This window comes from Nicotiana tomentosiformis, chromosome 7 (assembly GCF_000390325.3).
Source record: "Nicotiana tomentosiformis chromosome 7, ASM39032v3, whole genome shotgun sequence".
Lineage (NCBI taxonomy): Eukaryota > Viridiplantae > Streptophyta > Magnoliopsida > Solanales > Solanaceae > Nicotiana > Nicotiana tomentosiformis.
The window spans coordinates 77,838,525-77,866,220 of NC_090818.1; the positions used below are offsets into that span (position 1 = coordinate 77,838,525).

At 36.9% G+C, this 27,696-nt stretch overlaps 4 long non-coding RNA genes across 5 annotated transcripts; 2 read left to right on the plus strand and 2 right to left on the minus strand.

Moving 5' to 3' along the window:
* Positions 1 to 634: 634 nt before the first annotated feature.
* Positions 635 to 2,552, minus strand: LOC138895149 (uncharacterized). The gene is made up of 3 exons (XR_011409365.1): positions 2,150 to 2,552; positions 1,743 to 1,813; positions 635 to 870 (listed from the first exon to the last, which is right to left on the minus strand). It is a non-coding gene; the product is annotated as an uncharacterized lncRNA (long non-coding RNA).
* Positions 2,553 to 8,725: 6,173 nt separating this feature from the next.
* Positions 8,726 to 14,544, minus strand: LOC138896519 (uncharacterized). Its single transcript, XR_011409838.1, has 3 exons — positions 14,152 to 14,544; positions 10,157 to 11,919; positions 8,726 to 9,000 (listed from the first exon to the last, which is right to left on the minus strand). It is a non-coding gene; the product is annotated as an uncharacterized lncRNA (long non-coding RNA).
* Positions 14,545 to 18,788: 4,244 nt separating this feature from the next.
* LOC104093086 (uncharacterized) lies at positions 18,789 to 23,392 on the plus strand. The gene is made up of 4 exons (XR_011409839.1): positions 18,789 to 20,307; positions 20,387 to 20,646; positions 20,731 to 21,090; positions 23,185 to 23,392. It is a non-coding gene; the product is annotated as an uncharacterized lncRNA (long non-coding RNA).
* Positions 23,393 to 25,730: 2,338 nt separating this feature from the next.
* LOC138895150 (uncharacterized) lies at positions 25,731 to 26,214 on the plus strand. 2 transcript variants are annotated; one of them, XR_011409367.1, is made up of 2 exons: positions 25,731 to 25,956; positions 26,057 to 26,214. It is a non-coding gene; the product is annotated as an uncharacterized lncRNA (long non-coding RNA). The 2 variants fall into 2 exon arrangements; XR_011409366.1 differs by having other exon boundaries at positions 26,066 to 26,214.
* Positions 26,215 to 27,696: the final 1,482 nt, after the last annotated feature.

The following is a 27,696-nucleotide window of genomic DNA, read 5'->3' on the forward strand; positions in this document are numbered from 1 at the left end:
TATGTTTTTTCCGATTAACCCATGACGGCCCGTTTGGCAATGATAGTACGATAAGAATGATATGTAACATTGGTACTCGGTTGAGTAAGGTACCGGGTGCCCGTCGCGGCCCATCAGTTTGGGTCGTGATAAAAGTCTACCTGATACTCCACCGTTGGTGCCGCTGCTCGGGCTCTGGCACGGCCTAAGCCTCGAACTCTGCCCCTCGTAGGAGCTGCCACTGGAGGCTCTGGCTGCTGCTCGGCTAAAGATGCGGTACGTGTTCTCGCCATCTACGAGAGAATAAGAGTAGAAGAGTTCAATTAGCATTGAGAGAACAAAATCGCACGACAGAGAAGAATAGAAGTGAAATTTGTTCCTAAACTTCATAGCCTATGGGAGATAAGTACAGACGTTTCCGTACCGATCCTCCAGACTTTACTACGCCTGCTCGTGAATTGTGAGACCTAGGCAACCTAGTGCTCAGATACCAATATGTCATGACCCGAAATACCCAACGTCGGGACCGTGATGGTGCCTAACATTCCACTTGCTAGGCAAGCTGACATTAGAGAATTATTAAGCCAATCCTTATTCAATTCAGTAAGTAACAGCAAATAAGTTAAAATGGAATACAGCGAGTGCGGAATAATATAAAAACTTCATTAATTACTACCACCCGGATCTGGAGTTACAACCCACGAGCTACTATGAATTACTACAAACAAAGTGTGAAAAGGAAAAATACAATGTTTTGAAGTAAGGAAACAGTAAATGATAAAACTAGGAATAGACTCCAGGGTCTGCGGACGCCAGCAGATCTACCTTGGGTCTCCTGACAGCAAATCCAAGCTGCTAAGCCTCACGATCAGCTAGGACCGGTACCAAAATCTGCTCAAGAAGTACATAGTGCAGTCTCAGTACAACCGACCCCATGCACTGGTAAGTGTCGAGCCTAACTCGACGAAGTAGTGATGAGGCTATGACAAGACACCCACATAGTAAACCTGTGCAGATAATAGTATATGTACAAGAAAACAACAATAATAGCTAAACATGTACTATTTGGAGGGGGACATGCTAAAGGGGCACAGGATATAGGAGATACAGCATAAATGATAACCAGAACAGTCAACGTGATTTTAACCAGTGGAAATAACTAAACACACTAAAGATAATTGCACGGCATCACCCTTCATGCATTAACTCTCATAACATAGCACGGCATCACCCTTCGTGCATTAACACTCACAATATGGCACGGCATCACCCTTCATGCATTAACACTCACAATATGGCACGACATCACCCTTCGTGCATTAACACTCATAATATGGCACGGCATCACCCTTCGTGCATTAACACTCACAATATGGCACGGCATCACCCTTCGTGCATTAACACTCTCCCTTACCACATATCAATGAACAAGTAATAGCAGGGAGATAGAATCAACAAGAACAAGCCTTACTTCAACAATGGTTCCACAATACAAACCTCAACTTTGGAATCAACACTCAATTATCACCAGACCCGTAAACACGATAAGTACGATCAATTTAGTAAGTAACTAGTCTAAGCATGGATAACAAGATCAAATAAGCAAGAAACTACAAGTAACAAGTTCCACCCGTATGCTTTAACCCAACAACAACACATAAGTACTCATCACTTCACATATACGTTGTACCCAACATCTAAACACGTAGCAAATAGACAAATAATTTCTAATCCCTCAAGTCAGGGTTAACCACGATACTTACCTCGCTCCAAAGGTCCACTCAAAGCTCAATCACAACTTTGCCTCTCAAACCAGCCTCCGAACCAATAGAATCTAGCAATTTACCAACCAAACGATTCATATTAAGCCTAAGGAACTACCCACGATTGCAAAGGATTCAATTTAGGTCATTATTGAAAAAGTCAACTTCCGGGCCCGCTTGGTCCAATCCCGAAGTTCGGACCAAAATCCGATTACCCATTCACCCCAAGCCCGGTTATGTAATTTATTTTGGAATCCGACCTCAATTTGAGGTCTAAATCCCAAAATTACCAAATCCGTAATTTCTACCCAAAAACCCCCAATTCAAACATGAAAATCTTAGATTTTAGGTTGAAATCTTAGGAAAAGTAGTGAAAGATTGAAAGGAAATAGGTTAGAATCACTTACCAATGATTTGGGGGAGAATAAGTCTTGGAGAAATTGCCTCTAAGGTTTTAGGTTTTGAAAATTTGAGAAACGAACCAAAACTCCCGTCCATAGTCATTTTGATCAGTTGCAGGTGTCGAATTTGCGACCTGGGGTTCGCAAATGTGAAGGTTTCCACATTCCTGCTATCATCGCAAATGCGAAGAAAATCTCTCAAATGCGAGCCTAACCACTTCCGCAATTGCGACCAAACTATTGCATTTGCGATCCCTCCCTTCCCTAGTTCCACTTCGCAATTGCGAAGGGTTGTTCATAAATGCGAAAGTCATGAGGCCGAGCTATTCTTCGCAAATGCGAGAAATAGCTCGCAAATGCGGAACCTGCAGAGGTCGCAAAGGCGATGCCTGATCTCGCATTTGCGAGATCAGAGGCCTACACAATAAACTGAAACACCAACAATGCTCTAAGTCAAATTTTTATTCTGTAGCCTATCCAAAACTCACCCGAGCCCTCGAGGCTCTAAACCAAAAGTGCACACAAGTCCAAAAACAGCATACGAACTTGCTCGCACGATCAAATCGCCAAAATAATACCTAGAACTACGAATCGAACACCAAATCAAATGGAATTTTTCAAGAAAACATTAAAACTTCTATTTTCACAACCGAACATCCGAATCACGTCAAATCAACTCTGTTTCTCACCAAATTCGACAAAGAAGTCATAAATATTATAATAGACCTGTACCGAGCTCCGAAACCAAAATACGGATCCGGTATCAACAAAACCAAACATCAGTAAATTCTTAAAATCATTAAACTTTCAAACTTTTAATTTTTCATCAAAATTCCATATCTCGAGCTAGGGAACTTAGAATTCGATTTCGGGTATACGCCCAGGTCCCAAATTACGATACGAACCTCCCGGGACTGTCAAAACACATATTCGGGGTCGTTTACTCAAAACGTTGACCAAAGTCAACTCAAATGGTTTTCAAAGCAAAATTTTATATTTTCACAGTTTTTAACATAAAAGCATTCCGAAAACACGCCCGGACTGCGCACGCAACTTGAGGAGGGTAAAAATGAGATTTTTAAGGCTACGGATCACAAAATTAGGTTTTAAAACATAAGATGACCTATCGGGTCATCACACACATGGTCAAAACCTTTGTGAAGGGGTAGATCCTGACTATCAATAATTTCACGAGTTCAAATATATGATTATATTCTAAAATCGAGTCCAAATCAATCCTCAAATCCTTAAAATACACCCTCTTAAGTTGTATACAGAAGGCTCAAATTTTCCTTTAAAATTCTATATTTTAGGTGTAGAATTCCATGGGAAATCAAGATATATAACCAAATCAAAGTGAAAATTACTTACCTCTAACGTAGTAGTGAAATTCCTTTTCAAAATCTCCTCATCTGGAAGTTTAGGGCTCAAAATATGAACGAATGGGTAAAAACCCAAAATTCCAAACTTAAGTAGTCTACCCAACACTACTCATCACGGTCGCGACTGTCCCCTCACGATTGCGAATGCCAAACCAGCTGCCAATTCCAGTTCCAGCTACTCTTCGTGAACTCAAAGCCCACCACGCAAACAATACGACCAACTCCGCCAAGCCTACAAGAAGGCGAGACTCCTTCCACGAATGTGGACGCCAAAACTCCTCCTTACTCCACTCCTTCGGGAATGCGATTGTCTATGTTACGACCTAATTCCCATTATAGGCCATGATGGCACCCAAATATCGCCATTAGGCAAGCCAACGGTGAACTATCCATTCAATTACTCATTTTATTTATTTTAAAGTCATGAATTTTATTTAATCAGGAAAATAAGATTAAATGATTATACTGATATAAAGCTTAAAATAAAACATACGAGTGAAGTGGTGAAGTTAATAAACAAAAACCATAAATATCTACTAGTGGTTCCCAAAATCCGGAGTCACAACTGCACGGGCAATCTAGTAGAATATATAAAACCTCCTACAACTACTGTCTGAAGTAAGATAGACAAAAAAGTAAATACAACAAGGAGGAGACTTCGGGTGGTGCAGAACGGAGCATAGGAAGCAGCTCACTACTAGGTCTTTAGGTAACGGGGATGCGCGCCAGACTGGCCACTAGATGTACCTTCCTCAGATCATGCACGATTAGTGCGGAAGTGTAGCTTGAGTACGTAAACAATGTGTACCCAGTAAGTATCTAGTCTAACTTCGAAGAAGTAGTGACAAGGGGTCAACATTGACACTTAATAGAGGTCAATAAATAAAGTGCATGAATTATAAATAGGCATAAAATACAATAGTAACAATGGAATAAGAAATGATAAATAATGATTCTTTAGCATAATATCAATTTAAAACCTCCAAGTATCACATGCCAATTTTAACACGTAAGAGCCACCAAGTAATTATCAAATCTCAAGTCAAGAAAGAGATATCAAGTATAATCGGACTCCTAGCAACATCATGCACGATTTATGTTGAGGTCGTACGACCCGATCCAGAATATTGTGTACACTGCCGAGGGTCGACCGGTGCGAACTTGAGATGGATCTAATATACTGCCGAGGTGTTCGACCTGATCCACAGGAATAGAGAAACTCTACAAACTCTGATCAACCACTACTACATAGGAATAAAACTTAAAGAAGGCATAATTTCCACTAACAATCAAGTATTCCGCCAAAAACTCAAGGTAATGAAACTCGATCTCATAAAATCCCTTATCCAATTTCAATTATAAATTCGAGTAATTAAAATAACAAGTTGGGTTCAAATAATATAAATATTGCATGGCAAAGTCCTAAGTCTACCTGGACATAAGCATGATTTTAGCTACATACAGACTCTCGTCACATCGTGCGTACATAGCGCTCACAATTATTAGCAAATAACAGTTTAAAATACCTAGGGGATAATTCCCTCCTACAAGGTTAGGCAAGAGACTTACCACATTTCCAAGTCCTGTTTCCGGTCCACAAGTCACACTACTAGCCTCAAATCGATGACGAGCAATCCGAAACTAGCCAAAGGTCGTACAAACTAATCAATATATGGTCAAAAGTTCATAACTTAACTATTAGAGTAATTACCGAACCTAATTTGGAAGGTTTCTAAAATTCACCCCCCTCCCACCCAGTTGCGGGGATTCCGGAAATTTTTGTAAATAAATGTTACCCATAACATCACGAAAACAAATATATAAATTCTACTCAATTCAATAATCATTTTCGTGGTCTAATCCCAATTTTACCAAAACCTACGTTTTTCAACAAAATCCTAAAATTTCCACAATTTACATGTTAAAATCTAACCATAATTTATGTACTAAGCTCAGATTATATAGGAATCACTTACCTTCAATAGATAGGCAACAATCCCTCTCAAATGAGCTCTAGAATCGGCCAAGGAATGTGAGAAATGAAGGAAATAAGCTAAATCCCAATTTTTAAAAGTTTTTTCCCAGTGAATCCTTCTTCGCGATCGCGACACAACACTCGCGTTTGCGAAGACAAAATGCCAAGGACCATGAAAAATGCACTTCGCGAATGCGAGACTAGCCTCCACAATGCGAAGGCTTGGCTGACCTACCCTTCACAAATATGTGGGTCCCTCCGCGAACGCGAAGGCTATCGCCTGGCCCCTCCCTAGCTAGCCTCACACTTCGCGAACGCAAAGCTATGAATGCGAACGCGATGGCTAGTGGCCAAGAGAATCTCGATCGCAAGCCCTCTCTCTCAAATGTGTAGAACAAAATGTCCCCCATCCCCATTCCTTCATCGCGAACACGAGGCCTTCTCCGCGTTCAGGAAGAACGAAACCAGAACAACGAATTCTTCAATTTTGGACCCTGTGTAGAATACACATTCTCAGTGGGCCTACCCATGGGCCCCCAAATTAACTATGGTGATCCACAAATAGATAAATAACCCTCCGAAAGTCTACAATGACTGAACCATAATACATACTATCATTTGGCTAGCTTTGACCACATCTTTACAGTCCACAACGACTAAATAATCTACTTCTGAGAACTCTCAGTCTCCAAATCCATAGAACACACAAATTACCATATCCGATCCCAACTCCATCGCCTGAATGTCTAACACATCTCCCATACATGATCATCCCATGAGGAATACTTTGATAATTCTTCCGTGCCACATAGAAAAATTTGAATGTCAGCAGTCGATCAACTAGGCGAGTACCACAATACCAATGAAGCATCCGCAAGTCAAAACTCAGTGCGCCTTCTGAGATGCGCACCCTTCTCAGGCAATACCAAGTAGTTATAACATTCATCTGAACATCAGAAACCGTCCATGCTCTCTAAGAATTTATGATCTTCCCTTCAAAACTGAACCATGACCTTAAACATGCAAACCTCAATCCCACAGGACATACCACATCTATTATGTCATCATATGAAAAGCACGATAATCTCATAATCAACTCTAAGTCACCAGCAGAATAAATACCCGATTAGTCAGAAACCTTCCATTTGATCCCATCCAAGAGAAAATCACAATACGCAACATGCTCCTCACGCCGGTAGGAAATATCGATCTCTAACTGTGGTAGAAACCATCGAGAACCTTTAGAAACCCATTTGCACATAACCAAGTCATCGAAACTGAATCTCTCTAACTCAACCAAGCCACGCAGGTCGCCAAACACAAGAGTATTGCCACAAAACACCTGTAGAGACTCGCCACATCATAAGTACCTAAAGAACCGATCATATCCATTACTGTGTTGATCCAACCTACTATCAAGTTGTCCTATTTCTCCGAGTTTCTTCTGAATTGCCTTCAAGTTGATACTTCTCCTCATCATAATACCACGATCCTCAACCAAAACCCACCCCACGAGATCCTAGAATAAAACCACAATGCCCTAGGGTCCATAAGCCATCGTATTCCCTCTTAAGCACCCAAAAGTACCACAACCGAGACACACACTCTGAAGAGGTCTTTTGTGAATCTAAAGTCATTTCCTTCACCTTCCCGATACTGAAATGTAGAATCCATAGTGATACAGAAATAACGTGAGTCTCGACACCATCTAATGTAAATCTCAGATTCTAGCCATATACAAATTCAAAAAATTCCCAATTGCCACATATAAATCTTAACCCATTAGAACGCTCTCGAGATTCATCCACTATGCTCAAATATCAATTGCCCCACCCAAGCGGGCCGAACGACCTATGCCCCTTTAGCACAATAATACCCAAAGAAGTAACCCCTCTTTAACGCAACCGAGTAAATCCCTACTCCATACATCCTACATCCGTCAGGAAGAACAAGCTCAAATCATTCCATGATTCCGATATACCCATAGAGTGTAATACATCATGCATCCAGAAATTTCCTTGCTTAAGTCATCCTCAAAACCAACATCTGCAAGCCATAACCGATCCACAAGTATGCCTCAGACCAAAACCAATACAACACATAACCGTATAATCAACTCGTCGATAGTACACTCCCTCACTTGGCTCAATGCCATGGAATAAAACATCTTATAACTTACAATAACCCCACCTCATTACCGCCATAATACCACAGTGAGATGTAACTAAATCCTTCATAAACGTATGTAACAAAAACCACATAATACCTCAAATCACCTGCGAAGCTCACATTCATCTTTGTGACAGTCAGGTCAACTTTCTCAACCAATCCAAACTTAAATCACAACACCTATACTTAATGGTAGAAAAGAAAGCCTCCACACAACATCATAAGTATCACACCTCCGTAGACCACCCCGCAGGAAATAACCCACCTGCTTAGCCTCAAACTGTCATCTCTCTATACCTTTTATAGTCACAACTACTACGCAATCACTTAATCTTCCCGATTCTAAAATCATCAACAAGATATAAGAATATAATTCATTCCACAACTAAACAACATGCAAGATCCTTTAACACACTCATAACTCGAGACTGTACGTCACATCAAGATAGAAATCAAGCACCCAATAGTCCTTTTACATCTCAAGCAAACTCTTCTCAAGACATTTGAACCATCCGAACATATCCCGAAGTCACATCATACTCATCATGTAGCCATCTAATCACTCAACGAGCCACAAATTCCACTAATAGGGACACAACCGGACTTATAAACCCAAGAGAACGTGCTCACATAACCAAAATCCCTGTTCTCAAGCTATAGTCAAAACCCAGCCTCAAGTCCTCCAGATTGACCCATCATCGGCACACAGAAATCACATGCCGCACCTCATCCATGGAATCACAAGCCGTCGATGCACAACTGATACCGAGCGCTCACATACGCATACGAGTGCGTGGAAGAAATTCAAAGAGTTACGCTTCAAGCTGAATCAATGTTGCACTATAAGCAAAGAAAGATGGGAAGTTTATCCTAAATGCCCTGTAGCCCCTCGAAGATAGGTATGGACGTCATCATACCGATCCGCAAGCCTCTACTAAACACTTGCTCATGACTCGTAGAACCTATGAACCTAGAGCTTTGATACCAACTTGTCACGACCCAAAATCCTACTAGTCGTGATGGGACCTAATCCAACCTGGTAGGTAAGCCAATTAATAACTATCCAAATTTAATGAGATTTATCAAGAAAAGAAATGATAAAACAATTGCTTTTATACAAGAATTTCCCAAGCACTGGTAGTACAAATCATGAGCTTCTAAGATTTAGAGTCTACAAAGCTGGTATGAAATAAATACGTCACCTGTTTGAAAAATACATAAACAGATTAAAAATTCTAAAGCTATAAAGGACAAGAGGCAACTGTAACCGGAACACAGGTACATCTTCAAATCCAGCTCCCGCCATACACAGCAACATCAGCATCCAACATCTGCATGCAAGGTGCAGAAATGTAGTATGAATACAACAGACCCCATGTACTCATTAAGTAACAAACCTAACCTTAGGTTGAAAGTAGTGACGAGCTGGGACAAGGGTCAGAGTCCAACTCCAATAAGTAGAGACAGCTCATAACAATATAAATAACATGGTACAAGAAATAACTCAGAGATATGATTCTCAGCTCATTCACCGTTACTAAAAATAGGCATGCTTTTCAAGTATAACAGTAAATCCCAAATCTTTCACCGATAATACCAAAATATGAGTAAGTTTGAAAATTGTGATTTTTCCCAAAAACTTCCAACAACAGGTAAGCCGTTTCATTATCAAATGGCATGAGGAAAGTACATCTCTATGCCTACATGTCTATGTATGCATGCCAACTATAATACAATGTAGTGATGAAACCATGTGCATAATCTCGGTGAATCAATGCACTCAATCCTCCCAATCACTCATATCCTCACAGTCACTCAGTCCTCACAGTCACTCAATCCTCCTAGTCACTCCGCACTCGCACTCGACACTCGCACTCAGTAGGTATCTGCGCTCACTGGGGGTGTGTATAGACTCCGGAGGGACTCCTTCAGCTCAAATGCTATAATAAGCCAATCATATCAAAAATCAATAACATCTACTACGGCGTGCAACCTGCTCCCATCATAAATCAATAATACTTGCTACGACATGCAGCCCTATCCCATCAATATCTTCACAATCAGGCCCTCGGCCTCGCTCAGTCATCAATCTCTCCAGTCTCTTGGGCTCACAATGTCATGAAAATTAGCCCAAATATAATGATGTGATGTATTAATAAATGGTAAAATAGACTGAGATATGATATGCATATGAATGCGTACGACTAAGTATGTAATTACAACGTAAACAAATAACTCAACAACAAAAATGACCTCTACGGGTCCCAGCAGAATAAGCATGTAGCCTAGACATGTTTTCTAATATGCATCAGAGCTCAATGGCTCTAGTACGTAGAGATTTCATGGTTACAGATAAGATCAGGTAACTACACAGTATCACAGAAATAACGGAGTCACAATTCATACGGTGCACGCCCACATGCCCATCACCCAGCATATGTGTCACATCAACACCAAACACATAACACGTTTAGAAGTGTTACTTACCTCGAACAAGCCAAATCCAATATGGAGCAAGCTAAACGATGCTCCAAAAATATCATCCCACACGTACCGACCTCCGAACGGTTCGAAACTAGCCAAAAGCAACTCAAGAATGTCAAATAATTCATAAGGAAACAATTCCAAATGATAAAGGTCAAATCTTTAATCAAAACCCCAAAGTCAACCAAAAAGTCAAACCTAGGCCGGCGCCTCAGAATCCAACGAAACTCATAAAATCTGATAACCCATTCAATTATGAGTCCAATCATACTAGTTTCACTCAAATCCGACTCCGAATCGATGTTCAAAACTCAAAAATTCACTCTATGAAACTTTGGACAAAAACCCCTAATTCTTTCTTTAAAATTCACAATCCAATTACCAAAAACGAAGATAGATCCACGAAATATAACCAAAACCGAGCAGAAAATACTTACCCCAATTCATATGGTGAAAATAGCCTCAAATATTTCCCAAATCCAAGCTCCCCAACTCAAAATATAACCAAATGAACAAACCCTCGATATTAAATATTATTGCCCAGCTGTTCTGCCTCGTTTCATATGCCAAACAATCCCGAAACTCGCTTTTGATGTCTCCAATGGATTCCTTGTAACGTTTCAGTGATGCTAGGCTTTTGAATAACTCCATTTAACCTTATAACGAAGGAGATATGTTGGTTTTAATATTTAATAATAGTAAAGATTTTTAAATATGAAGTCAGTAGCAATTTCGTAATTAATCTGACAAATCTAGCAACCTAATTCTTAGTAAAATGATCATAAACTCCTCATACGATGTCCAAATTTGACGATTCTTTTATTTATTGCTCCGCAATTACGATACGGATCTAATGCTTCGATCAAAACAGAAACTGGAGCTCATTTTCTTAATGTGGTAGCATTTATGCTTGAAAAAACAACGTCGAAACATAAAAAAACTATCTGAAACTCACCCAAGACCCTCGGGACCCCGTACGAACATACCAACAAGTATCATTACATAACACAGACCTACTCGAGGCCTCAAATCATGCATAACAACATCGAAATGATGAATCACACCTCAAATCAACTTTTATGAACTTTCGAACTTTCGACTTCCAAAAACTCGCGCCAAAATATATCAAATCAACTCGGAATGAACTCAAATATTTCACACAAGTCCCAAATAATATAACGAAGTTATTCTAATTCCCGGAATCACAATCCGAATCTGATATCCTCAAAGTCAACTATCGGTTAAACTTATGAACTTTCTAAACCTTCAAATTTCTAACTTTTTCCCATTAGCGTCGAAACCTTCTAGAAATATCCAAATGAAAATCTGGGCATACGCCCAAGTCCAAAATCACCATTCGAACATAACGAAACCATCAAATATCCAATCTGAGGTTAAATACTAAAAAGTCAAACTTGGTCAACTCTTCCAACTTTAAAGCTTCAATCATGAAATTCATTCTTCCAAATCAATTTCGAATTACCTGAAAAATCAAAATTGTCGATATAGACAAGTCGTAATACATCATACGGAGCTACTCATGTCCTCAAACTACTGAGCGAAGTGCAAATGCTCAAAATGACCAGTCGGGTCATTACAACAACAAATAATAACAGCTATCGTTAAAAATGAGAGGAATGAAAGTTGGACTCTTGAGATTGGGCTGGCAAGAAAACTAGGCCCAAATTGACTATAGCATCGGCAGACTCCAACTAACAGGGAAAGCAACCCGGTTCTAGAACTTGGGCCTGAGTCCCAAATGAATTCTGCAGGCCCAATCGAACATGCATACCAAAAAGGAAAGATAATAATTAGTGTATATCAGCATAGGATGAAATAATATAAAATCATAACAAGTGATAATAATAAATAGCTTAGGAATACAGTAAAGTCAATTTTATTTGTGCTAAACCTATGAGGATTAATTAAAGTCGGTGATAAAAGACTTAGGGTAAATATAATTTATGGATAAAGTCCCCCTTGACATATTAGAGTTTACGAGGGTCTCATGAACACCGAGCTGTGCTTGTGCCAGTGAAGGGTACCTTAACCACAAACCAAGCTCACACCCAAATACCTTGGGTCATAAACTCTTACTCTTTCCAAAGGTTTGGACACAAACAAAGTGTCACCTTAGCAGTTTCACATAGCCAACTTGAAAGAGACAAGTATCAAAGGTTCATTAGAAGCTTTTCAAAGGTTCAGACACTCATAAATTCAGCAATTTGGAAACACACATCCACATTAGACATTGCAACTATTACTACAGTACAAGGGTATAGGCAGCTCAGAACCAATACAACATTGACCTTAAGATCTCTTATCAGAACACTGAGTATAAAGATAAATCACTATAGGTAGACCTTTAGGATTCTAATAAAATCAAAGACCCCGAAGTTGATCATAACATGTATAGGACACTTAAGAGGATCACTACTAGGTTACAGTCAAACAGAGTCATAGAATAAAGAAGGTCAATTGTATGCCATCAGCAGATAGGAGTTGTTTCTAACCACATCAAGTTCATAAGTGTCTTATTAAGTGATATAAACATCAGTAAATAATAAAGAAGAACATATGCACTAGCTTTATTAATTATATCGTAAGTTCAACACTTCAGGATCCCTTTAAATATGTTCATATCATCAGAACATGTCAACAAGCATTTGAACAATCTTCAGAAACGTTTTGGGTGAGTATGCATGTAATTAGGATCTTACATCATTAAACACTTAGGCTAATAATTTTACTCAGACTTCAACACGGAGTGTATCAATCAACCAGATTAGCAGAGACCTCAATATAAATAGGAAAGTTAGTTTTAGTCTTTGTTTGGACCTAATGGACATGGTATCACAACACGGAGTGACAACATATAGTCTATTAGGTTTACAAATTACCCGATCCAAACAACACTGAGATTCTTGATTAAGTTCTTCTATAAATAGCGATGTCAAACAGACATAAGACAGTTAGTAGAGATGTTCATTCTCAGTTGGTTGAAGCAGGGCAAACATATCAGAACATGTTCACTTAAACATGTAAGTAAGTTCACTATGAAGTTACACCAAAAAAGTCTACCATTTAGATCCTATAGGCATGGCATAGTATATGTTTAACAAAATTCAGTTAAGCTATTGAGTTATCAAGATAAGAAATCCTTCAAATTGACAAGAGAAGTCTTTCCAAATAGTGTCTTAGACATCACATGATCATGGAAGAACTAGAAAACATAAATGGCCAAAACAAACAGGCAGAGGAATACAGAATATCATTTTAGATAAACAAGCAGGGTTACTGTGGTACTCTATGTCAAGATCTGTCATGTATTCACATCTTTATTAGGCTATCATGATAGACCATTCCCTTTCAGTTAAACAGAATCAATATGAGGCCAAACATAGCTGTTATCTAAGGCTTCTTACTTAGACAAATAGATTAGCATAATGGGATAAGCATAGCTATTGGGAAGACCCTTTAAATCAACAGGGGACTATAGGTGAGTTGACATAGTGATATAAACATAAAATTTCTCAAATAAGAGCATGTGAAGGTTGACATTACTGGATTAGCATAATTAGCATGATGAGTATAGAAGTCAAGTATAGAAGTATAGAAGTCAAATAGGTGTCATTCAATCAATACCACATGAAGAGTTGCATATAGCTACTATCATGAAATCCAAATAGTCATGAAGAATCAACAGATTATTTACAAAAATCAATAAGGAGTCACTTAAGTTATGTGATCATGATAAAACATTTAGCAACCATCATGGAATGTTAATTTATCAGCAAGATAGAAGTAAACACAATTTTCAGGAAAGTATTATCAACTTAAACAAGAGTAACACAAGGACAGAACATAATGAGATAGTTGCTTGACCATTGATGAATACCATGAAGAATCAGAATAGCAAGTAACTAATAGAAAAGCATCGAAACGAAAAGCCACATAACTAATTGAAAGATATAAAGAGAGGATCAGTGTTCACTGACCTTTTTCGGAGCAGCAAACCAAGTAAAGAAAGTTTGTAGCAGTTTAGGAATCCAAACATATAACTAACATACAGCAATCGAACTCGTACAAGAAGAAAAAAAAAGGAGATTAGAGCAGGACTTCTGAACATTTAGAACAACAGAAAATTCTTAAGTTTTAATGCTCTCTTTTTATATTTTTAGTGTATTTCTGATGTCTTAGGTGTGCTTGGTGAGGACATTCAATGTTCTATTTATAGTGGCATGAAGCCATTAGGGTTCTATTTGAATTCGAAGAGGTAGTGGAGAATGACAATTGAGAGATGACGATAGCAAAAGGGGGAGGGAGGGGGTACAGAAGAGAGCACAAGGGAAAAAAGAGTGGAGTTTTACCTAGGCACGAAGATGGAGGAGCCGACCATACATCTGGACCGTTGATCCTTTTACTTTTAAACATACTGGAGTATACATTAAGTTGAGGAAAGGTTGGAAGTAAGTCAAGATGTACACTACAAGAAAAGAGGTCTTTAACGACAACTTCTTTACGAAAGAAAATTAATCCAGTCGTTATATGTATACTTATAGTGGCCAATATTTATTCCGGTCGTTAAAGTTATTTTTTACTATCTGAATAAAATGAAAACTGAGCGCTAATTATTCCCTCCTTTTTTTCTTAACCAAATCCGTGCATAACCCCCAAATTATCAAAAACAAACTCTACAATCTCTCACTCTAATGTTATCCCAAAACACATACACCAAATTCAGCAAAGAAGAGGCAAATAATCACGAACAAATAGGGTGCTCGCTGCAACTGCCCCCTATTCGATCGGTGAAGTTCTCCAGTGATTAACACTATATATATAGAGAGCAAAACTCAATAAATAATCACAAAAAAATTTGGTCTTCTTGTTGTACATAGCTTATAATTTGTCTTCTCTGGTGAATCTGTGTCAACGCTAATAGCCGGGTTCCGTTCTCCTTCTCGTCAAGGTAAACTCAAGTCGCTAAACTTGTAGTTATAATTATTGTGAAATTGGGTCTTTATTTTATCTCTCTACTTTTAAAATATTAAATTTCTTCTTATAATTACATGTATATTTTTCAGATTTATAGTTACTTCGACGCCCTTTATGGCGAGGCTTCTTGCAGTACCTCTACTATTTGTTTGCTTGCTGGAATATTTAGATTTAAGAATCAAATAAGTTTGTAGGGATTAAATTTACCTCATAATTTGTAACAATATGTGTTTAGATGTGGTGTTCCTTAGATCTTCACTGATTAGTTCCTGAAAAACCTCTTTTTATGACCATTTGTGATCAAAGCAATCTCCAAAAAGATTATCACATAATATTAATGTATTATTTTAGCAAGATTTAACAAAGAAACTCCATTTACCAATGAAAATAATATGCTAGTGGGATAAAAATAGCAATGCCTGATGTTGTATTTTTTAAATAAAAAATTATTGCCTTTTGCTATTGTAAATAGTTAGTACAGAAGAAAAAAACTTCTGACTAGTTCTCTGAAAAGTTCTTTGCTGTTTAATTTAATGAATTGAAGTATTGTTTTCTTATCTTACCTAGAAGATGATGTTCTGGCCAAATAAAGTTGAGCTATATTTCTTAATTAGCCCTTTAATTTTAATTCCAGGAAATAGAAGTTGTTATATGATCATTGTTCTGTTTTCATTATATTTCTTAGTGATGTCTGTATTCATTATTGTAAAAATTGTTAGATGATCATTGTTTTATTTCTAAAACATTGATCGTGGCTGTGATACTTTAGAAAGCTCATATATGTAACCTATGTTTGCTTTTACTTTAGATTTTTCAATCTGAATTACGAATTTAAAAGTCGATATGATGATTATTATCGATTTTGCTTTAGTATACATTTGTACTACATACAAGTTGAAGTGTTTGCTTATTTGTTGGCTTGTTGAATAAATATTTACTTCTAGCTAATACATATATTTTAATCATATATACATATATATTACACATGTACCAGATTATGGCAGCTGATAAGAAATGGATGGAACTTGTCCATGACCGACTTGGTAATGTTTACAAGCCTGGGGTGGATAATTTTTTGGATTTTGCTTTTACAAGATTAAGTGAAGCGCGTATAATACGTTGTCCATGTATCAAATGTTATAACACATCTTCGGAAAAACGTGAGATGGTTAAGTCACATTTGATAGTACATGGAATAATTCAAAATTGTACTTTTCAGTATCACCACGGGGGAAAGTTAGGTGAGCCACAATCAACTCTAGAAGATGTAGAAGATGATGACATTGAAGAAGCTGATGGTGAGGATGAAATACATGGGATCCTAAGAGATTTATACCCTGATTTTGATGTAGACAATACGAACACTGATGGTGATGATTTTCTGGAGGAGGAGCCAAATCTTGAAGCAAAAATATTCTATAGGCTTTTAAAGGATTTTGAGCAACCATTGTACCAAAATTCAAAAGATTCTAAACTTTCTACTATAGTTAAATTGCTTCATATCAAAAGTATTGGGCGTTGGCGTCATGAGTCATTTACAATGTTGTTGAAGATGTTGAAGAAGATAATTCAGGATTTTGGACTTTCTCACAGGAAGATTGATGCGTGTAAGAATAATTACATGTTATATTGGAAGGATGAAAAGTTTCTTGAATCTTGCAAAGTTTGTGGAGCATCTAGATGGAAAGAGGATAAACATAGTGGAGAAACTAAATTTAAGAGTGGGAACAAGATAGCGCACAAGATTTTACGTTATTTTCCCTTAAAGCCAAGACTCCAAAGATTGTTTATGTCCTCAAAGATAACATTTTTAATGACATGACATCATGACAAAAGAGTTGATGATGGAATAATGAGGCACCCAGCTGACTCAATGGCATGGAAAAAGTTTGATGAACTTCACCTATCTTTCGCCGTTGAACCTCATGTTTGACTTAGACTTGCTAGTGATGGTTTTCAACCATTTGGAAGTTCTAGTACTCCGTATAGCATTTGGCCTGTTGTAGTTATTCCTTATAATTTACCACCTTGGCTATGTATAAAGCAAGAGAATTTTATTTTGTCGATGCTTATTCCTGGTCCTGAAAGTCCGAGAGATGCAATTGATATTTATCTTCGGCCTTTGATGGATGAATTAATGGAATTATGGGAAACTGGAGTGGAGAGCTTTGATGCGTCAAGTAGGCAGAACTTCATGTTGCATGCTGCTTTATTATGGACCATTAATGACTTTTCTGCTTATGCAAATTTATCTGGATGGAGTACAAAAGAAAAATTGACTTGCCCATATTGCAATAAAGAAACATCCTCAATTAGGTTAGCAAATGGTAAAAAGCAATGTTATATGGGCCATAGACGCTTTCTTCCTCTTAATCACAAATGGAGGAATGATAAAGAGTCATGATGGCACTAAGGAGCGAAGACTACCACCCAAAGTTTTATCGGGTGACCTTGATCAAGTGGCTGATTTAGATGGTTTGCCACTAACAAAGGATCCAAAGAAGAAGACTAAAATATCACATGAGAGTAGGGGTGATAATTGGAATAAGAAGAGTATTTTCTTTGATCTTCCTAATTGGAAAACTCTATTGTTGCGACATAATTTAGATGTGATGCATATTGAGAAAAATGTATGTGACAATATTTTGGGGGCAATCGTAAATATCAAAGGAAAAACCAAAGATACCATAAAAGCTCGATTGGATTTGCAAGTAATGAACCTGAGGAAAGAATTGCATCCAATTAAAAATAGGGATAAATATGAGCTACCAACAGCATGTTATACGTTATCTTATGAAGAGAAGAACAGTTTTTTTAGATTCCTAAAGAACATAAAGGTCCCAGATAGATATTCATCAAATATATCTCAGTGTGTCAATACTAAAGATCGCAAAATTTCAGGCCTAAAAAGTCATGATTGTCATGTTCTTCAACAACATCTATTTCCACTTGCTATACGTCTTATGCTTTGCAAATCTGTATGTGAACCTCTTATTGAGTTGTCTTTATTTTTCAACTTGCTTGGAGCAAAATGTTTAAGAATGGATGAGTTAGAACAGATAGCAGCTCAAATTCCTATAACTCTGTGCAAGTTAGAAAAAGGTATTCCCTCCTTCATTTTTTGATGTGATAGTGCACTTGCCAATTCATTTAGCTAATGAAGCTATGATTGCTGGACCTATTCAATATCGATGGATATATCCGGTGGAACGATGGCTATACTTTTTGAAATTTTTAGTTGGTAATAGGGCTTGCCCAGAAGATTCTATCGCAGAGGGATATTTGGCAACTGAATGTATGACTTTATGCTCAAGGTATTTGCATACAATGAAAACAAAGTTTATTCTCCTTGAGCAGAAATATGATGGTGGTATTATTGAATCTGATGGAGGTTTAATAATTTTTTGTCAACCTGGAAAAGAATAAAAGCTGGAAAATTAGACAAACTTAATCCAGATGAATTAGAGCAATCACATATTTATATTTTGAAGAACTGTGATGAAATTTAACCATTTCCCGAGTAAGTATTGACACGACATAATAATTCACTTATACTTTATAGATGATTTCAATTAAAATGACATGTTATTCTTTAATTTTTTGCAGAGAGTTTTCACAAATACAAGGTGATGCCTCTCAAAAACATTCAGATAGAGAGTTCATTAGTTTGTTAAAAAAAAGGTTAGTTCTAGTTATATACTATTGTTATTTTTTTAAACATAATTTTTTATATAGTATTTGCTAATTAAATTATATAATTGATTTTGATAGGTTGTAGAATTGTACAAATGTGATAACAGTAAGAAAATTGAAGATTTGCTCACTTTGGCTTCACTTTTGCTTTTGCTGGTGCAGTACAAGGACCGCAAGTGATTTTTCCTGTCACCATTGTTCCACATAAATGAATCTCACCTGGTGTACTATATGCTCTCACTTTTGTGAAAGGGTATTCTTCAGTTGGAGACATCAATGGGTAGTGCAGAGTTTCCGTCAATGATTGCAACCTTTGTTTCAATTAGTAGGGAACCAGAGGGTTCCCACTCTGTTATCCTTACTAATTGAAATTGCTAACCTTCACCACATCAAAATAACAGCATTTGAACTTGGAAAACAAAGGAACATTTTCTCTATAAGTTGGTTTCCTATGAATCTTTATTTTTAAGCTGGTTTGCATTTATAAGTTGTCTTTCGCTGCATCCATTACCGGGATCACTTCTTGAATCTGTGTCTAACTTAGAGAGTGTGTTACTGTTACTATGAAGTGTTATCTAATTAAGTTGCTAGTTAGAATTTTAAAAAAATCTCAAATAGATATTTTCCTGAAGTAGATTCTGGCAAATGAGTATATCAGTGATCTCTGCCAATTACATTGTTAATAATGTGAAATAGTTGATGCTTTACAAAGATTCTTGACATTGAAGTGGCCTGCTCGAAAAAGTGAACTCAGTGCTTCCCCTGATGATGTGTCGCAACACTAACAGAAGTGCACTTTGTTACATCTTATTAAACTTTCATGTTACCAATATATCTAGCTTTGGACTTTCCTTTCATGCCGCATGAAAATATTTAAAGTGTTATAACAGGGTTATTATCTATCCAAGATCTTTGTACTTTTGTGAACTTTGGTATCTCAAGTAGTAGAAGGCTCTCCTAGAATGGGCAAGGACAGTGAGTTGTTTGGCTTAATTTCCTGGGTTTGGGAACTCTAGCATCTAAATAAAACATTGTAGTTATGCAGCTCTCACATTTCTTGTCTATGTGCACACACAATTGTTTTTCCTCTCTAAATGTAACTATTATAGAGGTTAGGTTCGTTGATGAAACTTAGAGATCTTAACTGAACCTAGTACGTATTCTAAACTTTGAATATGCCATAATGTGTACTACATCGATTTTTTTAGTGTACATGAAGATATTTACTTTCTTGATTAATGATTTTGCAAAATATTTTAGGACAAATTTGACATTGATGACATGAATCATCAAAGAGATCATGTCTTAAACCATATGAGAAAGTTATGGACCAATTGGAGAGGATCATTGCACAGGTATGTGAAGTTTAAGACATTGCATGAAGCTCTAAAAGATGTCCCGGAGGAGGTAGACAAGAGTGATTGGGAATGGTTGGTCAAGGAACTTTTTTAAGTGAAAAATTTAAGGTAAGACTTCATAACTACTTTTAACTTCTTATTATTGTAAGTAACAGTTCATGATTTCAATGGTTTGTTCTTAATATAGGAAACAAGTATTAGAAACTCTATCAATAGGTCTAAGTTGAGAATGCCTCATGTTACGGGTAGCAAGCCGATTAGAGAAATTATTTACGAATTTTTAAGTGCACAGTGCAATCCTATAAAAAAAACCTCGTCTTTGTTTGACTTTTTTATTTAAATGTAAAGGGAGGCAAAGATGGTAATCCACCGAACATGGCGACTATCTTCTTTGAGACTCACAAGAAAAATGACACACTTGTAGAACCTGAAGCTAGTAAAAAATATGTATGTTTATTGATGAACTTCATTTTACATCCTTCATTTTATTTTGATGTATTTTGTTATTTTAATGTTTCTTGTATTTTATAGGCTGGGAAACAAGAACTGGTAAAATCTGAGCCGTCTCTTACGAATATCGAGGTAGTAGAAAGGTGCTTCGGACCTCAAAACAAGAGCCACGTAGTTGGATTAGGGGGTGGTATAACCACTAAGTAGTTGAAAGGCGGTAGCTCCTCAAAGACTGCAATACTGGCTGAGCTGAATGCAACTCGAAAAGAAAAAGAATCACTACAGACCGAGCTGAATGCGACTAAAAAAGTAAAAGAATCACTAGAAATACGTATGGACGGCATAGATTCTAAGTATGCACATATTATAAGCTTACCGTTTGATCAGTCTTCATCAGCACCATCTTCAAGTCAACAAAGTACAAGCTAAAATATTTAACAGGTGCGTAGGTTTTCTACCAACTATAACCGGATGAATATCCATAAATGAGTGTAGTGAATTTTTTATTGTTAGTTAAATAAAGTACTGACCTTGACATATGTATAGTTACTCTAATATTGAAATCCAATTAGATATGTGCATCTCAGATTCATTGTTTGAACTTATAACAATATATGTGGTTGGCAAGCTAAAATATGCAAATTCATATGTACCAAATTCATAGTTTAGTATCTTTTTACTATCTTGTGTATTAAACAAGATATATGTGGTGATTTTGAGTCGTGCAATTGAAAGCTGAGGAATCGAGTTGTTACATATTTTGTCGGTGAGCATTTGTGATATGATCTTCTAAAATAGAGAATATAGATAAGATAAGGTTTTACACCTTTGTTAGCTATGGAAGGTGGCTAATTATTATACTTATACTTTTTTTTTTATGTTTTTGGAAGACATTTATTTAGACTACTTATTTTCTAGTAGCGTCCTGAGAAAACTTACCAACAATTCTTCCACTTAGTACCTTGGGAAGTCCAAATAATAATACAAAAGGACACAAGGATCCTTTTAACTTTCTACCCCAAGTCTTTCCAGTTCTTTAGTTAGTTGCTTTGGTAATTGATCGAGCAGCTTCTATCCTATTTACATGTTAAGCTTGAACACATAATATAAATCCATATACTCTAAGAAATAGAGAACATCTATTAGTTTATCGGTCAAGTCCTTGGTCAAATGTGTAGAACAAACTGCAGATAAAAAGAATTTTCACTTTAAATATTTAAATCAGCGCGATAGCGAGAAAGAAAGAACGAATTATGAGACTATAGACCCAGGTTTATGTATCTGGAATTGAATTTCAACTTTCATTTGTTTCTCGAGCTCATAAAATGGGACATGTTTATGTATGTGTTTCTTCTGCACATTGCTCTCATGGTTGAAGTTTTTTTTAATTATAACATCGCCGTATGGTGGCGAGACCCTGCCATTGATAGAAAATAGTTGTACAAAAAGGAGGTGGATTAAACATCCTTACCCTTAGCTTTAGTGTGACTGGACAAGCCCAGTCAACACTACCCAAAAATTTTAAGCCTATCTAACAGACTTACCAAAATACAGTAGATAGGTTATCAACTGAAGTGTCAACTTTCATTGAAGATGTTTACTCTATGCTTATGTCTAAAGGTGATGACCTGCATCTTGTCTATCAGATAAGGGCCTTTGATATTTTGAGGGAGATCACTACTGGGCAAAAATACATGATCTAACTTATTAACACTCCACTTAGCCAATGCATGCGCCACCTGATTTTCTTCTCTAAAGCAGTGTTGGATTGTGCAGTTAACCAGCTTAGTATAATTCTTGATTTCTTCAATAATATCCTTCAAGTGCCATGGTGGTCTACGAACTTATTTCAGCATATTAAAGATCAACAAAGAGTCGCATTCTAACACAATGTTAGTGAAACCATCATAGAACTCCACTTTATTCCAATTAAGATTGCCTTTGCTTCAGCTATGTTGCTGTTGCAGTTCCCCAATGAAGAGGTGAAGGCCATGATCTTGGAGCTATTTTCATCTCCGATAGGCCTTTCTTCCCATCTAACACCTAGTGGCGCACCAAAAAAGTTTCATAAAAAAACAACCACCTCACCACTCATGGTTGAAGTTATTTGTATTATCAATGCTTCTGCAACCTCACTTTAATTGTTTTTTTCCATTTTGGTTATGTAATACAATAACTTGTGAAGTCCTAAATAACCAATAATTCAATCCTAAGTGTTTCTTTCTTGTTAAAGAAAGTTAGTTTTTCTATGGTTCTTCCTAAACATGATTGTGCAAAAGGAGGGAACCGTAATACTTTTTTGTGTTGTATCATTTGCTCCCAATGTTGTGGTTATTATACTGTTGGCGAGCATTTGTAATACGTTTCATGATACTCTTAATGTTGGATTTAGTAATGTTGTTGTAAGAAGCACTGATTGTTCATAGTATTTTGAGATGCTCTTCGCTTCGTGGTTTTATATTTTACTGTGTGGTAGCAACTTACCAATCTTAAATTTTGTTTTCTTACTCAACTAATATGAACCTTTTTTAATAGATAAAGGGATTGAAGTTTGAAGAATCTTCCATAAAGATAGTTTCGAGCAAGTTGAAGCAGCTAGAATTGTTGAAGAACAAGGGAAATCTATTTTGTTTTATTAGGAGTTATAGTCCTCATCTGTAAAAACTACTATTATACTTTCTCTCTAATTTTTATGTTTTCTTTAAGGAATTGAAAAAAAGGTGCATGATATTTGGATGTAATATTACTGCTACTTTGATTAGTTCTCTATAATTAAAAAAGATGCTTTATATCAATATTGACTACATTTTTTATATGGCTTCGAATGCGTGAAATATATTTATTACTTAAAATTTCACATTAGCGAAGGAAAATTTTGGTTTTTAAAAAGTATGTCGTTGAATGTACATACAATTAACGAATGAAATTTTAGTCGCCAAACACTAACAACGACTGAAAATTAGTTACTGTTAGTGAAGTTTTTAACGACTGAGATGACATATAACGATGGAAAAATCCCCTCGCTAATGTTGGTATAACAACTGGATTCCTTGCCATCGTTAAAAGAGTTTTGACGACGGGATCAAAATCCGGTCATTTACCTTTAACGGAGGCACTAACGACCGGCGACGACCGGTTTTTACCCCATCGTAATTGACAGATAATGGCCGGATTTGGAGTTTTAACGACCGAATTTCCCACCTCTAAAGACCTATTTTCCTGTAGCGGTAACTCCATTTAAGGTGATTTACGAAGAAATGCATTGAGTGAGAGAAACATTCGGTTAAAACCCTTAATCCGATAATTAGGAGACTAAGAAAAATATATTTTCAATATTAGTATGTGTTCATACGAACAAGCAAGCCACGCTATGCATGTTTTTGATAGATATTTTGTGTAGTCGAATGAACCATGCGATGCTTATACTTCATGTTTTAGCTATAAGATATAATTTAATGTTAAAGATACCACTGTATGTTACATGAAGTGTATGTGATCCAAGAATGTTTATGAGATTTCATGTTTAAAATTCATGTTTTTCCAATGACTACTTGATTTTGAACTTATTAATTTGTTCTCAAGTAATAGAGATATGAAATTACTTACAGCGTTATGTACTTATGTATGATGTTTAAAGAATGAGTATAGTCCACTTGTCCAATTCGACATGAAATGATAAGGGGCCGAAGCGGCTTTATATGTTTTATGGACCCAGAAAAGCCACATGATATAAGTTAAATATTTTTGGGAAAACCTTAGGAACTGAGAGGTTATTCCCAATGTGTTCATCTAGAAATTACATGTCGGTGTAGGATAGTAGTTAGATTCGCTTTTAAATGGTGACTAGCTTATACCTTACCTTCCTAAAACGGATGCAAGTGTAGTATCAAATGTTGATCCATACGGCCATTATGGTGATAACGCCTTGTCGATCGGATTTTGCAGCGCAGTTATAATTTTGTTAGTGTCTATAGGAACTCCCCGGCTAAAGAAATATTATGTTCAGTTATGGAAAAAGGTCAAATGACACAGTTTAAAGCTACAAAATACTTTGAAATGCTTTACGATTTAGATTTAATAAATGCTTATGATATTTTAATGTTTACACATGATTTTTTATGAAATGTTTTACGACATTTTGCATATATTGCAGTACCCTATGTTTCAAAGAGTTTGCTCTATAGGGTACAATTTCACAAATCTAAACAGAGTGTGACAAGCTCTGATTAATGAGCAAACTTAGTTTATCACAAGTTCTAAGGGATTGTCATAATTGTAGTACAAATCATATCACAACTTTAATACAAATTGTTCATAAGTCTTAACAGATCATCATAACTTATTTGTGTTTTCCTATCAATAAAAATTCTCAATTTCAACAGCAAAAAAAAAAAAAAAAAAAAAATTGTCACCATTGTTCGCAACAAAAATTTTGTAGTACGAAAAATAAACTACAACATAAAAAATACGAAGAAAAAGAGATTTTATTGATGAACATTTGTGAGTACAGTTCTATGTATTCTTTGATTCTCTTTTATGAAATTCTCCATGATTCCAAGGCTTGAGAAGCGTCTTTCTCGAATGTAGGATGATGCAGACCTCCTTGTGATATATTTAATCGCCAAGAATGTCGAGCAGCACTTTGTTGTTTCGGGTTGATCTCCGGGAATAACTCCGTTGATTCCTTTTTTGTTGAAGAACTATGCACTTGATGATTGATCTCTCTGTTTACGGATATCTCCACCAATTACGGAATGCTCTTCCTTATTCATTCTCCAAAGAGTTATGTAACCTGTATTTATAGTTGTAGAGGATGGACAGTCCAACTACACATGAACTCTCTTGCTTGATTCTAATTGGCTCATGTGAGTCATCAAACTTATCACATAAGCTATGTGATGAGCTTGCTTGTGATTGGGCAAGATATGTCATTTTAGACTATTGACGACTCTTGATTGGTCATTATTTTGGACCGGAGGCACATAAGATCAAGCTTTTTTGCTCATACATTGGTAAAACATTATTATATCCTAACTTCAACAGGATACAAACAACTAGTGCCAGCCACAAGGTTCATTTTAAGATAAGGCCACATCCCTTTAGAAGCTTTTCACTTGTCTTCTACTAATTTTTAATATGTTCACAGCTGCATATGTAAAGTCCAACTCACTTTCCAACACCAACCCTTTGATTGATTCAGTCTATGAGTCTAAGTATTAGCCGCCTTAACCCATTATATAAGGAACCCTGTGCAATACTCGACCACCAAAAGAAAATTTCGAAACTATTATTAGAGTCTCCGGACGGGTAAGACAATTGCAGGGACACAATTGTACCTCCATTGAGTATACTTTTCTTCCAAGTTTCCTCCTTTATTCTTTTCTTTCTTTTTAAAATCAAGCTTTAGTTATTGCAGGTGAACAAATTCTGGAATTCATGACGTGAGAAAGACGATGACGCTGGAATACCAACGACCTTTATAAAGTTCAACTTCAGAGTATTTTGCTTGTTTCCTGTGTAAAACTCTTTTTCTTGTGTGAAAATTTTTACCAACAATTGTTGCAATTCTTCTGAGCTCTGGTGAAGTTGTTTACCCTTAAAATCGGATAACAATTGAATTTATAAGTGATTTTAAGGATATGTGGATTAACTTGACACAAAATGATAAATTAGAGTGCAATTGAAATAAATAACGATAAAGTAAATGCAAATTACATGAATTGGGCAATTTCAGCCTTGGAAGGTTAGCCACCATCGAGCCGAATGCACTTCGATCGATATCAAGACTCAGAAGAATAAGAGTGTAAAGAGAATAATAATAATGTGTTGCTTTGGAATGCGTGTTACCATGTGTTACCCTTTATATAGTAGATGAGTCCTACTTTAGGTACAATTCAATAAAAGGTAAAAATTCTCTTGATTTGCCGATTGCAAGTTCCTCACTGATACGTGCCGAGATTTCCGTCGTAATATCCGACCAGTCACGGATATTTAGGTCTTCTGTTATGCTAACTAAGTTTCTTCGAACTCGTTCGGTACTGGGATCGATTCTGGGATCACGGCCCCGATACTCTCGAAGGCAGACGCTCCAATCCCGGGTTCTAGCCCGGTGTGACTTGGGGTCGATCTTCAGTCCTTTATTGCCATGTTTCAAACTTGACCTACTATGTCGTAGGCGAGCTCGATTTCGACCGTATACAAATAGTCCTCTCTTTTTTCGGAGAGTAGACGACGAGAAACGACATGAGCTCCAAATTCTTACTTCGATATCCCATGACATAAACGAATAAATAAACGAAACATCTCGTCAGTCAAGTCTTAATAGCATTATATGCATGTCAGCCGCCGATCTGCCATTACTAGATGTGAACCGACACTGAAGAACTATAAATACCCCTAATTTGTTCATTCTAACTTTACATTCGAACCTTTTTTCCTCGTACTTCGAAATTTCATCCCTTTCTAGTAGTTATACTTTGGTTATTTTGAGATCCTTTGCAAGAACCCTTGTTCATTTCTATCTCAAGCCATCAAGTGTACTCCTTTAACTTCCTCTTTTTCCTCATTTTTCCTACATTTTCAAAGAAATGGCGAAGACTTCAAAAACCAGTCCCCAAAAAGAAACTCCATCCACCTCACGGCCGACTACCGAGGAGACCGTTCGACGTACTGCTGCCGAGGAACCAGTACCGGAACCCCCATTGAAAATGTTCGTCCTTGGAGGATGCTCGATAACCGCCAATTTTAAGGTTGAAAAACCTTCCTCCGTACAAGGCCAGTGTGAGAAGGTCTCGAGATACGTTTGCTCGATCACTGAAGAAGTCCTCTCTACGGTCAAAAAGGATTGCAATTGGGTTGGCAAGCACGTGGTGGTTCCTGACCCCGATGAAGACATCACCTCCCATGTCGAGGGATACCAAAGTGTCTACACTTATCCCTTTACATTGGGCCCATTGGATCCGGTCACCATCGACTTCTGCAAAAGATACGAGGTATGCCTCGTTCAAATTCACCCTTGATTCTGGAGGATCGTGATCCTTCTCCGGT